We start from the raw sequence: 14,625 nt of genomic DNA on the forward strand, positions 1-14,625 counted from the left end.
ATCAGTTCTGGGTACACTAAGACATTGCTCCTCTGCTCCTGTAACCATTCCAATAATCGAACAATATAATATAATCTCATGGAAATTCCGGGGCATACTGGGGAGGAGATACAGGAGCAGCAGGAACTGATTACCACTATTTGTCAGTAGGAGAAAGGGTAGGGAGGGTAACGGGAGTGGGGCAAGAGGGAAAGAACTTGCTCTGGAAATCTAAATGGAGAGTGTGTGTTATGCAGACAGAATACATGAGAGGACAGGCCAATGTGAAAAACAAGGCATTCAGATCTCACAGTGATTGATGCAGTATAAGAACCGAGACAGACAATGAGAAGATGAGGACTCTTGTCAGGATAAGAACAGTGATATTCAGTAAGCCCGGACTGAGCTAAATATTTATGCAACTGCCTAACATTAACCAGGCGCTTAAGTTAATTGGACTTTAACATGTAGTTAAATGCTTTCCTGAAGCTAAGCCATGACTCACCAGTGGCAGAGAGAAGGCTGTTTACTTGGTTGGTGTTTAAATGTGCGTTTTATTTTTGGAAAGCTGCTTGAGTCCATGGCTGTCATTTTCCATGCATTTCCTCTCTCTTTCTTTTAAAGGCTTCTGGTTAAAAATAAAAACCAACCAACCATCCAACAGTAGCAGGGAGAACAAAGTGAGTGTGAAACCAGCAACTGAGAGGGGGGGAATCATAGCTGCTCTGACAGCATGGGGATTTGTCATTGTTCACGTCACCGCTTTAGATGATATCTCTCCCAGTATGTATAGTTGTGGAATACTGAGATATATTTAACGATCCCACTGTGGTTCACGATATGTACTGTAATATAGCTGCCAAAATATCACCACATGGACTGTGTAAAGAATATCTTTTTCTTGTATGCAGACATAGATTCCAAGGCCAGAACGGATCATTGTGATCATGGAGACTGACCTCATGTCTGACAGGCCACGGAACTTCCCCAAAATAATTCCTAGAGCAGATCTTTTAGAAAAACATCAGAGATCAATGACCAGGTTCTGTAACCAGAGGATAGACTCTGTTATCAAGGGAAGACTAGGCACTGCAAACCACCCACCAGATGTCAAGTTGGGCACTCTTCTACCCCATGAGTTACTGTCTGCAATGCTGCCGCACAGTCACAGCATAGGGAGGAAATGAGGCCTATTGTTGCAGCAAATCTGGTTAAGCCTGGTCCGGGATCTACGATCAAGTGGACAAGAAGACAGGTGCAGGTGATGGACTCCTGAATTTACTTAGTGTGTTAAACTTTTCCATGCCATAAGAACATAGTTTTCAGCTCCCTGGCAGTGCTGATCACCAGTGGATGGTAAAGAGCAGCACTTTGGCCAGAAGTGAGTTAGCTGCTAATGAAAAGTGGTATCAAAAGACCAGCTTTGGTGTCATGCCCTGGTCCACAGGGAGGGATTCTCCCCCCCTGAATATAAGCAGATCTTTAAGTCAGTGCTGTGTGTTATTTCCTATCTGAAAATGGGGCATCAAGTTTCACCTGTCAAAGCTGTCCAGGCAAATCTAGCAGTAATGACATCTTGTCAAAGGTCTGTCAGAGTTACGTGTGCTAGCACATACAAACTGAAGTTTGGTGTGTACTTCAAGCAGCCACTAATAATACAAGTGGCCAAATTCAGCTCTGTCTTGACAAACTGTGTGGCAACAGTGTCCCCAAGCTGCAGAGCAGTCCGAAAACACCAGGGCCAATGCAGATAGATGAAGGCCTGAAGGATCTGCTCCTGAGGAGGTTCTTGATAGTTTTTGTATCAAGATAGTACAGGAAGAGATCTTCCTTTTCACAGGTGTTCCAGGTGAAGCTGATGTGTCAGACTATGGTCAAGTTTTGCTCCCCAGCATGTGACAACTGGTTGGAATGGCAGTAGCCATCCTTGTACCTGGCTTGAGATGGGTTGATTGGCAAGATGATTGTTTAGTTAGAAAGTAGTTGCCACAGTCTTGGTTTCACTAAGAATTCGTTTCCATTGCTGGAAGTAAGTGATCAAAGTATCCATGTCTTGGCTGGGATTCCCTTCAATCCTATGGAAGTCATTTCCAGTGTCAGGAAAATAGATGTGATCAGCGTACACACGCTTCTCAGCTTGTGTCTCAGGAAGGTCATATGAGTTTATGTTGAATAAAAGGGAAGCCAAAACAGGCCCTTGTGGAAGGTCATGGTGGAAGTATTTAAGGCAACGGATTTTCTCCCCAACTTGCAGGATGAAGCTTTCGTTACTAATCATTTCTCAGACGAACCACATCCTTGACCTATAGGGAATAAATTGCAGCAGCTGGACCATCTCTTATAAAGGATATATGGCCCACTCTTCCAGGCCCCTGCTCATGCAAGCAGTCTTTACTCATGTGAGGCATCCCATTGACTAACACTATGATATTCATGTGCTAAATTGTATTTGTCGTCCACCTTTGGTCACTTCACCTGTACTCTGCCTGATAATTCATCTCTGCCAGGACTGCTTCTAACATTCCAAACCTCCCTGGGGCTTCAAACAGCTACCATTAAAAAAGAATGGATCGCTTCTTGTCCCACAAATGACTCTAGGGTGGAGGAATGGGGGGTAAATACACAAGCTTTATACACTGTGTGTATATTCTATGTCCTAGGTAGATCATTGGAGACACCTAAATTGAAGACTGACTAACCTTTTTCACTACTTTAGATTACTTACATATAACTGACAATTTCTGAAGTTTCCAATGCTTGCTCTCCACCTCAGGTGGAATGTTTGTTTTGAAAGTTTGAGCAAAAACAGTGCAGCCATGTTCAAGAAGGTAGTCACTGAAAAACTGGTAGTTTCCCAACATTAAGCATTTCCAGTCATTTTTCCTAAAAGTAGCTTGAGTGCCTCCATGGTTTGAAACAGCAACTTGAAATTTTATACACACATATGCAATGTATACAGTATATGTAATCTCCTTCCCCACCCACATGTGTGTGTACGTTTATAAAGGGAAGGGAAGGCAAGTTCTCATGGATGGACAAGGCACAACTATGAAAGGAAATACCCGACCAGGCCTCTTTAAATATCGCCCTACCTATCATCTCTCATTCACTACTGAGAGGATGATTTCTGCCGCCAATTGGCCACTGATGCCAGCCCCCGGCAGCCACTTCTTAAATTTCTGTCTGTATCCATCTGTTGTCTCTGGTCTTATACTTAGATTGTCATCTCTTTGTGGCATGGACTATCTTTTGGTTCTGTGTTTGTACAGTGCCTAGCACAATGGGGTCCTGGTCCATGACGAGAGTTTCTAGGCGCTACAATAATACAAAAAATTAACAATCACAGTTATAATTCATTGTTTATCTGTGCTATCTCCCGCAATAGGAGGACACCAGCTTACAACTTTGCACCACCCAAGATCTGCATGTGCATCCAGTGTTAAAATCGGAACAGTTTGAAGCACTAACCTAAAGGCTTTTGTTTCATAGTATTTACCAACCTCTGTCAGCCAACGAGAACATGCTCAAGGCAATGGAATTAAAACAATCACCAAACTGAAAGCACCAAGGAGAATGAGGAGGAGGAAGCTGCCTTCATACAAGGCACACTACTACTACAACAGCTGCAGGCATCAGTGGTTTCTTTTCCTTTTTCCACCCCCATCTTTGCTTGGCTACAGGCCAAAGCAAGTCACCCGTGCACTGTGCTTCCTGCCAAATAAACAAACAAAGCTCTGAGTGGTATCTGTGGTAAACAACTTTTTCTGCAGTGCTATGAAAGCATGGATGGCAATGGGGGAGCAGTCCTCTGCTGGTTACTGTATAGCAAAGTAGGGCTCTCGGATACAAATTACCAGGGCTTTGCACAACTCCACTGCATGTGCTGCTTTTGCACAAACTCATTTACCTTGTGATGTAATCAGATTCAAAGCTGCAGATGAAACCAGGGGAAGCTAATGAGAGCTGTGGCTGCTCAGAACACTTTTATGTGGTCACCTACACATGAATGCAGGTATCTAACTTTAGGCACGCCAGTTTGTAAAGACTGGCCTGGGCGCCACTGTCCCACCTAGCCTCTTCTTTTCTCCACTGAGTGAACCAGGGTGAGAGCAAGCAGCATGAGAGTAGAGTTGATGAGTATGTACGACTGGTGAGAGCAGCACCATTTTACCTAACCCATGGTCATGGCTAAATTCTGCAACAAAATACTAAAGAACGTTAATAACTGCCATTGTGCTGTGTTCTCACTGACCTCAGCACGCTGACACAGGGTTGCAAACAAGAGAGTCTAGTTAATCCCATGCTCTACCTCAGACATTTACTCACATCTCTCCATCCCTTCACCAAACAGGTGTTGATTGTGTTTAAAAAAAAAGGAGGGGATAAGATTTACAGGATGAGATTTTCTAAAGTACCTAAGGGGTTTAGGAGCACACCTCCCATTGACTTTTGAGACTAAAATAGGGAGGAAACTATATCAGATCATAATCCTGAATGTACTTGTATGAGTACGGTAAGCAAAGTTTGATGTATTTAGCTGCTCCTGGTAATTAGGGGAGCAGTACAGGAAGTGCAAACTATTGTTATTAGTAATATATTATTAGCATGGCTAACTGTACCAAAGGGCAATGAGACATCTCAAAGAATCATCCTAAATGCCTGCCCATTTTCCATTGCTAGGAGAACATCAATCAATGAGACACTGCAGTGTCTCTAATAGTCCCAGGCCTGAAACCTGGTTGGCAGGGATCAAGAGACTCCTCTCAATACGTTTGCTCCAAAATGGCAAGTTCAATTTAAGTATTATAGTTGTATTTCAATAGCACCTGGAGACCCTAAACAGGATCAGATCCTCACTGTGCAAGGCACTGTACACACACTCAGTAAGAGACAGTCTCTGGTTCCAAAGAGCTGAAAAACTAAATAGACAAGGTGAGAAAGAAAACAGAGGTCCAGAGAAGGGAAGTGGCCTGTTCAAGATCACTCTGTTGACACAGCAGGTCAGCGGTAAAGCCAGGATGAGAACCCATGTCTCGAATGTCACTCCACTGCTCTGTTTACTGGACTACACAGGCATGGGACATTTAGTGAGATTATTACAAGGTAGTTCCTTAAGCAAGCATCTACTAATTTGAAGCAGGCTGGTATCCTGCCCTGTCTTTAAGTAGCATTAATTATCTCCAGAAACAACAGAACCAATCCCTCTCCGCACTTTTCCCTCTTTTTTTTCTTATAACTAGTTATGAAGGACATGGGTCCAACTTACAAGAAAAAGCCCAAATGCTCTCCAACATTTTGGATCTCAGGGCCAGTAATTTCACCAGGCTACTTGCAGAATAAGGTGCTACCCAATGAGAGGAAGGTGGCAGAATCTGGCTATGCATGAACAAAGATGACGGACGCTCAACCTGAGATGTTAGGTTTGTCCCTTCCAGGAAGGGTGAAAGGATAGGCTGCCACTCATGGAAAAGCCAGCTGTCTCAGACAGTGAATGCTGAAATGGTGCTGTTATCTGGAAGGTGGCTTTTTGATGGACTCTGGTTTAATTGTCTGAAACGGACTCAAAGGTTTAGCAGCAATCGAAGAATTCTTTTTAAAATCAGGTTTAGCTACTCAAGTAGAGGAATCCCAATGCCTTTGAGAGTAGGGTGGGGTGAGATCCATGCCAGTGGCCTTGGGCTACCTTCCTCTTTGTACTTTGTTTCACTGGACTGCAGGCTGAATTTCCCTGAAATAATAGGTGAATTCAACAAAGGGCTATGGCTTAATAAACGAAATGCCAAGCCTGGGAAAGAAGTCTGTTGGCAGGCTATTAAGGAAGTGCAGGTTGTTTAGGCAGCCTGTTGATAAGACCATTTTATCAGAGTTGCAAATGGCAAAGAAGCTGAAATGGCTCTATCTGGGGTTATATGGTGAGGTGAGTAAAAGCTGAGACACTGTGTTCTTGAGCTGCTTTCTGCTGACTGAGAGCTCTGTGGTGATAATAATTTAGCCCCCTTGGGACTCAAATAACCCTCTTTCATCATGCCCATGTCTGGGAAGCATCACAGGTTCCCTGGTCCTCCAGCTTCACTGAAAACCCTGAGCCCTACATGAAACTGATCTGATCCCCTTTCCTCCCAGCCCCACTACCCACAGACACAACCAACCAAAGAATGCCTGGCACAGGAGTTTGGAGTATGGAGGGGCATTATCACTCAGAGAATCCTGGGCCTTGTAGCCAGGAGAAACCAACTGAATCGCTACAGGGAGCCCCAGTTCTGCTGGCTGTGGTCTACTGTAAATGAGGGGGATGTACAGGGTACAGTGGCTGAGAGGACGTTAGCTGAGAGTTTCCACGGTATGCATCCGATGAAGTGAGCTGTAGCTCATGAAAGCTCATGCTCAAATAAATTGGTTAGTCTCTAAGGTGCCACAAGTACTCCTTTTCTTTTTGCGAATACAGAGTAACACGGCTGTTACTCTGAAACCTGAGACCACATGGTTGAGGTAACTTGTTTTTATATGGCTGAATTCAACTGATGTTCACAGATACTATACCATTTTCAAACAGCCACAGAAACAAAGTCCTTTTTTATTCCTTTTCTTCCGGATTTGTCCTGGTGATGTGTGCACAAACCTATATTCTACTCTTTCCTATCCTTTCTTTCCCTTATCCACAATGCATTACATAAGCCTTTAGCCCAGGCCCTGTCCAAAAAGAAAGACTTTAGGATTGGATTTATTTAATTTATTGAATTTCTGGGCCAGATACTCAGCTGGGGTAAATAAGCCTAGCTCTGAGTCAATGGAACTGTGCTGACTTACATCAGGATAGCCAAAGATTTGGCCCTCATTGGGTAAGAACTCTTCCACCCCCACCCACAAAAACACACAGAATTATTGCAAATAAATTTTTTTGCATAGCAGCTAATTAAAAAAAAGAAACAAAACCAAAGCACCCTCAGGCACTAATCAATAATAATTGTTATTTATTCACAATGCAACAATTGTAGGAGTCAAGATTCAGATCAGTTTCAGAAATAAAACCACATTGTTCGATAATTTTATTGTGTACCCTTAACTGGCTGCCAGATAGACTATGAAGCAAAAGAGGGGACTGATCCCTGAAGTCTTTGTTCATGGCTTGCCTATGCCCATGCAGTCTTTTCTGCACAGAACAGAGAATCAGCCACCCTGTGGGGCAGTATTCCCCTTTCTTCAGGGCGCCTGCACTCTTGCTGTGTTCATGGCATCTTTGGTATCTGTGGGTCAGACCTTTGCTTTCTTATGTGTACACACAAAGAAAAACCCATGGCTGGGGCGCTGGAACAATTTTTACAGTGGGGTGCTGAGAGCCATTGAACCAAACTGTAAACCCTGTATACGATGGAAACCACTTCAAGCCAGAGGGTGCACCACCACCCTCAGCATTCCTAGTTCCAGCACCTATGCCCGTGGCTGGCCTGTGCCAGTTGACTTGGGCTTGCGCTGCTGTTTCATTGCTGTGTAGACTTCTGAGCTCGGGCTGGAGCCCGGGTTCTAGGACTCTACGCTCTTCCCCTGACTAAAGTATGCATAGAAACTCCTCAAGGTGAACTCTGCAGAGTTTCTACCAATTCAAAGATATTCCTATGTAGGGAAAATAACTCACCCACAGTTTTTACTAAGCCTATAATAAAGGGAAAACTGACTGATTTCAGTAAGACAACAGCCAAGAATAGACTCCAGGACTTGGCTCTATATGTATTAAACTTTCCCTATTGTAATTTTTTATTAGTAAATATAGCAGTATTTTAGTCCATTTTAAGGTGAAGGGATAAATAGATGATGACCATGATTCATTCAGGCAAATCAAACCCATCCACGTCTAATGTAGATCATGCACTTGTCACCGTGGAAGGCTCCAAATTTCATTTTTTTTCCCTTTAAAGTAAAAGTCTCCATTATACAAACCAAACCACAGATCAACCAGCAGCTTTGTATTAAAAGATCATTTGGTGACATTTTAATCTCAGATGGTAATGTGGATGTTTATCATTTCTGATCTCCCTTTCCTGCAACCATCCACAGATGACAAGATCTGTGAAATTGCAACTGCCAAGGAGAGAAATGAAAATTAACCTAGTGCCCATCAGCTGCCTCAACACCACCCTTTCCAAGCCGGCCTTGACCACCTCTCTTCGTTGCTGAGAGAGAATGCCTTCTACATGCAGCATGCTTCCCATTCAGCCTGCAATGTCTTACATACCATGACCACATGTTAGTGAATAACAAACTCTGCCATGTTAAACAGATTGCTTTAAATCCAACACTTTCTTTCTGATTCTAATTTGCTTTACTTTTCATGCTACTTTCTCACATATAAAAGGGGAACTGGGAGGAAAAATAAAAAGACACATGCACACCTGAAAATCTTTTTCATGTACCTGCTGCTGCTACCACTCAGTGCTGAATTTGAATAGAAATGGATGGGAGGGAGATGGCGAAGGATGAATAACATTTCATGCCCTGTAGTCAAACATAATTTCAAGTAGGAAACGAGTGCTGACTAGTAAGATGGCTCATCTTGTTAGAAGGCTAATGCACACTTCAGAACCCTTTCTTTGAAGACTAGGGTCTAATTTCCAGTTTTCAATTATTAGTTTGGTAATAATTTTTCAGAAAAGGGGCCCTTTTTGTGAAAGGAAAGGAATGGTCAGAGGGGAAAAAAAATCCCTAGTGCTAGTGGTTTGACCAGCCCAATTAAATTGATATCAACTGAACTGCTGTGCAAAGAAACCTTAACATTCTGCTACTACATTTCTCCTGAAAGACCCATGGGTGAGATTTTCCTCATGTTCCAAGTGACTTAGAAGCACACAGCTTAACGACTTTCAATGGAACTTGTGTGCCTAAAACACTTAGGTACTTGTGAAAATCCCACCCAGATGTGCTTAACTTCATACACTGGTGTATGCTGTTTGCATCTGTATAATTTGCTCTCTGTCCTACAGCTGAGATTTTCAAAATTGGTTGTCTAAAGTTAGGCTCATAGGTCCATTTTGGGATACTTAACTATATGGTCTGATTTTCAAACATGTTGAACTCTCATCAGTTTCCACTGAAGTCGACAGAAGCTACTGGGTGCTCAGCACTTTTACAAATGAATTCACTTATTTAGGTATCTAAATATGGATTTAGAAGGCTAATTTTAGGTGCCCAGTTTTGAACATCTCAGCACACCTGTAGGGAAGTTCCAACTCCCAGCTGATGGGACAGTTGCCCTTTTTGTCTTTGGGTTCAACCTGCTAGAGGGCAGACATCCACACAGCGTTCTTGCTTGTAGACCTTACTTTTATTCTTTCTTGACTTCTTGTTCTTGTAATATAAAATAATGGTAATGATGGGCTGGATTTACAAAAGATCTCAGCACCAAAGAAGATGAGCTCTTTCAAAATTCAGGCCATTTATTTTGGTGCATAAATGGGAAATGAGCTCTTCTCAGCTGCTGTCACATCAGGGCACACCCTGGTTTTTAGCATACAGAGAATAGTTCAACTATATGCAGAATAATATAGAATGTTCTTCAAGGGGACATGGAGAAGAAAAAATAAAGTTGATATCCCTTAGTAGGACTGAAATGGACCAACAAGAAAGTCTGCTTCACCCCAAATGGACAAGTCTCTAAGGGCCAGATTGACCAAGGTATTTAGGCACCTAAAGATGCAGATAGGTGCCTAGTAGGGTTTTCAAATCAGCCTATGCAGGTTAGGTGCCTAAATCCCATTGAAATGTGCCATCCCCACAGAGCGACTGACCATGCTCCAGCCCAGGGCTATGGGGACTCAAAAGGACTTCCATGTAATGGCTGCTTCCAGCTGCTCTGGGCCAGGGTGGAGACAGGCACTGGAATGGAGAACAAGGAGCCAGTCTCTCCCGTGCTCTCAGTGACCACCCTGCTGGCACCCAGGTGGCATGGAGGAGTAAGCAGTCTGACTAGAATGCAAAAGGGACAACAGTCGGACTAGGGGAAGGGGAGGGAAAGCAGTAAACTGAGACAAGGAGTCTGACAATACTCTGATTGGAGTGTGGGGAGACTGAAAGCCAGGGATGTGAAGAGCAGTCTGGGACTGGCTGGGCAAGGAAACAGGGGCTGGGAGCCAGGAACTAGGAGAGGCTGGGGCTGGTTGGGTGGGAGACTGGGAGTAGGAACACTGAATTTGGATGAGTTGGGGGGAGGGGAAGAGATTGGGACTAGCTGCACAAGGAGACCTGGACAAGGCACCAGTGTGTGTGTGCGGGTGGGAAACGGGGCACTGGGAGGAGAGACATTTTGACAAGGAGCTGGTGTTTGTGGGGAGCATGGGGACTGGATGGGCAAAGAGACTGGGATAAGGAGCCATGGAGGGGGCAGAAGGAAGACTGAGTTTAGATGAGGAGCACAGAGAGGGAGAGCAGGACTGGGAGCCAATGGAGGTGGAAGGAGAGAGACAGACTGGAAGAAGAGCTGGGAACTGGGGAGAGACTGGGATTTGGGGGTAGATTAAGACTGGGACAGCAGGCCTGGAGAGGGAGACTAGTACTGGCTGGGTAAAGAGGCTGGGACTGTGATGAGAAGCCCAAGGGGTGGAGTCTGGGACCAGGTAGTCAAGGAGAATGGGACAGACACAAGAAGTCGGGGTGGGGAAGAGAAAGGATGGGGACAGGTTGGAGGAAATAGGGCAGAAGGGGTCAATTTGGGGAGAATGGGCAGAAGAATCCTGAGTCTCATGACTCCTCTGATCCCAGCAAATATCTGTCAAGCCCACTAGCAAAGTGTGTGTCTCATCCCCCTCTAGCGATGGTCCATATAAAGGAAGACAATTTACTCTTGCTATCAGGGCTATTAAGTGGCTGAGGTCTATGCAGTGGATATAAAGGCTCTAACCCTGCTGATAGAGTGTGTGTACCAATATGCCTCTGCATGATGGAATTTATGTTTTTTTCAGTTTGCATTATTTAAAACGTAGGAAATTACAAACCAAAAACTACATTAAAAGAACATTATTTAGATTAATTTGGCCCCCTTGTTCATATGCATTCTTACACTGATTCATCCCCAGAGCAAGTCTATGCTGAACAATGAAAGAGGCAGGGGATCTGTGGAAAAAATAGCATGTGATCATATAATTAAAGATGATCATAGGACAAACACCACAAAAGGGCAGAATTAAGGTTGCACAAACAACCTGAATTCTGGCATGTCCTAACTTTTGAGTCCATGACTTTACAACCTTAATGTTCTTTCAGCATAGCTTTTTGGTGCATAATTTATATATAAAACATCTTGAAATTTTTCTTTTGCAAAAATTGTGCATTTTTTCTGCTTGCTTGCTTCATTAGCAATACCTGATCTTATCTACACTGTTTTTGCTGGAGGGCTCAATGGTCAACTAGAGACATTATAACATCACAAGAGACCAAAGCCATAGCCCAATTAGGAGGGGAAAGGATTTGTAGTCAGACTCCTTACGACTCTCTGAGGGTTTCTTAGCCCTGGTCTACACTAGGACTTTAGGTCGAATTTAGCAGCGTTAAATCGATGTAAACCTGCACCCGTCCACACAATGAAGCCCTTTATTTCGACTTAAAGGGCTCTTAAAATCGATTTCCTTACTCCACCCCTGACAAGTGGATTAGCGCTTAAATCGACGTTGCCGGCTCGAATTTGGGGTACTGTGGACACAATTCGATGGTATTGGCCTCTGGGAGCTATCCCAGAGTGCTCCATTATGACCGCTCTGGACAGCACTCTCAACTCAGATGCACTGGCCAGGTAGACAGGAAAAGAACCGCGAACTTTTGAATCTCATTTCCTGTTTGGCCAGCGTGGCAAGCTGCAGGTGACCATGCAGAGCTCATCAGCACAGGTGACCATGATGGAGTCCCAGAATCGCAAAAGAGCTCCAGCATGGACCGAACGGGAGGTACGGGATCTGATCGCTGTTTGGGGAGAGGAATCCGTGCTATCAGAACTCCGTTCCAGTTTTCGAAATGCCAAAACCTTTGTCAAAATCTCCCAGGGCATGAAGGACAGAGGCCATAACAGGGACCCGAAGCAGTGCCGCGTGAAACTGAAGGAGCTGAGGCAAGCCTACCAGAAAACCAGAGAGGCGAACAGCCGCTCTGGGTCAGAGCCCCAAACATGCCGCTTCTATGATGAGCTGCATGCCATTTTAGGGGGTTCAGCCACCACTACCCCAGCCGTGTTGTTTGACTCCTTCAATGGAGATGGAGGCAATACGGAAGCAGGTGTTGGGGATGAAGAAAATGATGATGATGAGGAGGTTGTAGATAGCTCACAGCAAGCAAGCGGAGAAACCGGTTTTCCCGACAGCCAGGAACTGTTTCTCACCCTAGACCTGGAGCCAGTACCCCCCGAACCCACCCAAGGCTGCCTCCTGGACCCAGCAGGCGGAGAAGGGTCCTCTGGTGAGTGTACCTTTTAAAATACTATACATGGTTTAAAAGCAAGCTTGTGAAAGGATTACTTTGCCCTGGCATTTGCGGTTCTCCTAGATATAGTCCTAAAGCCTTTGCAAAAGGTTTCTGGGGAGGGCAGCCTTATTTCGTCCTTCATGGTAGGACACTTTACCACTCCAGGCCAGTAACACGTACTCGGGAATCATTGTAGAACAAAGCATTGCAGTGTATGTTTGCTGGCATTCAAACAACACCCGTTCTTTATCTCTCTGTGTTATCCTCAGGAGAGTGAGATATAATTCATGGTCACCTGGTTGAAATAGAGTGCTTTTCTTCAGGGGACACTCAGAGGAGCCCATTCCTGCTGGGCTGTTTGCCTGTGGCTAAACAGAAATGTTCCCCGCTGTTAGCCACGGGCGGGGGGGAGGTTGAGGGGGTAGTCACGCAGTGGGAGGAGGCAAAATGCGACCTTGTAACGAAAGCACATGTGCTATGTATGTAATGTTAACAGCAAGGTTTACCCTGAAAGACTGTAGCCACTGTTTTATAAAATGTGTCTTTTTAAATACCGCTGTCCCTTTTTTTTTCTCCACCAGCTGCATGTGTTTCAATGATCACAGGATCTTCTCCTTCCCAGAGGCTAGTGAAGCTTAGAAAGAAAAAAAAACGCACTCGCGATGAAATGTTCTCCGAGCTCATGCTGTCCTCCCACACTGACAGAGCACAGACGAATGCGTGGAGGCAAATAATGTCAGAGTGCAGGAAAGCACAAAATGACCGGGAGGAGAGGTGGCGGGCTGAAGAGAGTAAGTGGCGGGCTGAAGAGAGTAAGTGGAGGGCTGAAGAGAGGGCTGAAGCTCAAATGTGGCGGCAGCGTGATGAGAGGAGGCAGAATTCAATGCTGAGGCTGCTGTAGGACCAAACCAGTATGCTCCAGTGTATGGTTGAGCTGCAGCAAAGGCAGCTGGAGCACAGACTGCCACTGCTGCCCCTCTGTAACCAACCGCCCTCCTCCCCAAGTTCCATAGCCTCCACACCCAGACGCCCAAGAACGCGGTGTGGGGGCCTCCGGCCAACCAGCCACTCCACCACAGAGAATTACCCCAAAAAAAGAAGGCTGTCATTCAATAAATTTTAAAGTTGTGAACTTTTAAAGTGCTGTGCTTAAAGTGCTGTGTGGCATTTTCCTTCCCTCCTCCACCACCCCTCCTGGGCTACCTTGGTAGTCATCCCCCTATTTGTGTGATGAATGAATAAAGAATGCATGAATGTGAAGCAACAATGACTTTATTGCCTCTGCAAGCGGTGATTGAAGGGAGGAGGGGCGGGTGGTTAGCTTACAGGGAAGTAGAGTGAACCAAGGGGCGGGGGGTTTCATCAAGGAGAAACAAACAGAACTTTCACACCGTAGCCTGGCCAGTCATGAAACTGGTTTTCAAAGCTTCTCTGAGGCGTACCGCGCCCTCCTGTGCTCTTCTAACCGCCCTGGTGTCTGGCTGCGCGTAACCAGCAGCCAGGCGATTTGCCTCAACCTCCCACCCCGCCATAAACGTCTCCCCCTTACTCTCACAGATATTGTGGAGCACACAGCAAGCAGTAATAACAGTGGGAATATTGGTTTCGCTGAGGTCTAAGCGAGTCAGTAAACTGCGCCAGCGCGCCTTTAAACATCCAAATGCACATTCTACCACCATTCTGCACTTGCTCAGCCTGTAGTTGAACAGCTCCTGACTACTGTCCAGGCTGCCTGTGTACGGCTTCATGAGCCATGGCATTAAGGGGTAGGCTGGGTCCCCAAGGATACATATAGGCATTTCAACATCCCCAACAGTTATTTTCTGGTCTGGGAATAAAGTCCCTTCCTGCAGCTTTTGAAACAGACCAGAGTTCCTGAAGATGCGAGCATCATGCACCTTTCCCGGCCATCCCACGTTGATGTTGGTGAAACGTCCCTTGTGATCCACCAGAGCTTGCAGCACTATCGAAAAGTACCCCTCGAGGTTTATGTACTCGGCGGCTTGGTGCTCCGGTGCCAAGATAGGGATATGGGTTCCGTCTATAGCCCCACCACAGTTAGGGAATCCCATTGCAGCAAAGCCATCCACTATGACCTGCACATTTCCCAGGGTCACTACCCTTGATATCAGCAGATCTTTGATTGCGTGGGCTACTTGCATCACAGCAGCCCCCACAGTAGATTTGCCCACTCCAAATTGATTCCCA

General features: G+C 45.2%; 1 protein-coding gene across 2 annotated transcripts in view; it reads right to left on the reverse strand.

The window, feature by feature from the left end:
- Positions 1-2,208: 2,208 nt before the first annotated feature.
- The window catches only part of LOC140897602 (uncharacterized), a 343,279-nt gene continuing 330,862 nt past the window's right edge, over positions 2,209-14,625 (reverse strand). For both annotated transcript variants that reach the window (XR_012154754.1, XR_012154755.1), the window contains one exon: positions 2,209-2,282. The gene's annotated coding sequence lies outside the window, so the exon portion shown is untranslated. The remainder of the gene's footprint in view (positions 2,283-14,625) is intronic.

The sequence above is a fragment of the Lepidochelys kempii genome, chromosome 14 (genome assembly GCF_965140265.1).
Source record: "Lepidochelys kempii isolate rLepKem1 chromosome 14, rLepKem1.hap2, whole genome shotgun sequence".
In the NCBI taxonomy this organism is placed as follows: Eukaryota; Metazoa; Chordata; order Testudines; family Cheloniidae; genus Lepidochelys; species Lepidochelys kempii.